We start from the raw sequence: 848 nt of genomic DNA, 5'->3' as shown, positions 1-848 counted from the left end.
TGCCTTACACTGCACATGCTCACAGCAGCAGACCACAGGACCCACACAAACAGCGGAGCAGGGGTAGTCCTGGTTTCCAGTGCCCAGCTTTCCTAGAAAACTAATCTCAAGAGAACCACAGTCAAAGTACACAGCACAGCCCTAACTGGTTTGGCTCAGTGGATAGAGCGTCAGCCTGCGGACTCAAGGGTCCCAGGTTCAATTCCGGTCAAGGGCATGTACCTTGGTTGTGGGCACATACCCAGTAGGGAGTGTGCAGGAGGCAGCTGATCAATGCTTCTCTCTCATCGATGTTTCTAACTCTCTATCTCTCTCCCTTCCTCTCTGTGAAAAATCAATAAAATATATATATTTTTAAAAAGTACACACACACATGCTGCTGGTGGTGACGTGCAGGCCATCGGCCTTTCTCCACCTTGACAAAAGCATCACATTCTCGAGTCAAGAAAAAATTCAAATAATTAGAGCATTGGTATGTCAAATATTTTTCTTGATTTCAAAATGTGATTAAATCTAGAGACAGTTCAATGACAAGCAAACAAAACCATGACCATCACTACAACAACAAAACATTCCAGATGACTAAACTGATGCTAATGGCAGCTACTCTTTCAGTAATCTACTCAAATTCACCCATCTAATAAACAGCCAGGAGTAAATTCTGGTTCCCAACTCTGCTGGGAGCCGGTCCATCCTTGCTGTTTCAAGGGCATACTGTTCTTAATATATTTGCTCACCTTCTTGGCACTATGTGTTTTAACCAAAGTCACCTCTCCGAGAAAGGTTGTTTCCCCAGGTAGAGATTTTCCCCTGAAGTTAGGGAGGGAATAAAAGCCCTTCACTAAGTG

At 44.1% G+C, this 848-nt stretch overlaps 1 protein-coding gene across 2 annotated transcripts in view; it reads right to left on the bottom strand.

Moving 5' to 3' along the window:
• Positions 1-848, bottom strand: part of OPTN (optineurin) — a 60066-nt gene that overhangs the window by 39923 nt on the left and 19295 nt on the right. The gene's annotated exons all lie outside the window — the stretch shown is intronic.

The sequence above is a fragment of the Myotis davidii genome, unplaced genomic scaffold (assembly GCF_000327345.1).
Source record: "Myotis davidii unplaced genomic scaffold, ASM32734v1 scaffold749, whole genome shotgun sequence".
Classification (NCBI taxonomy): domain Eukaryota; kingdom Metazoa; phylum Chordata; class Mammalia; order Chiroptera; family Vespertilionidae; genus Myotis; species Myotis davidii.
The sequence above is the reverse complement of the archived record's forward strand: the minus strand, read 5'-3'. Positions and strand labels throughout refer to the sequence as shown.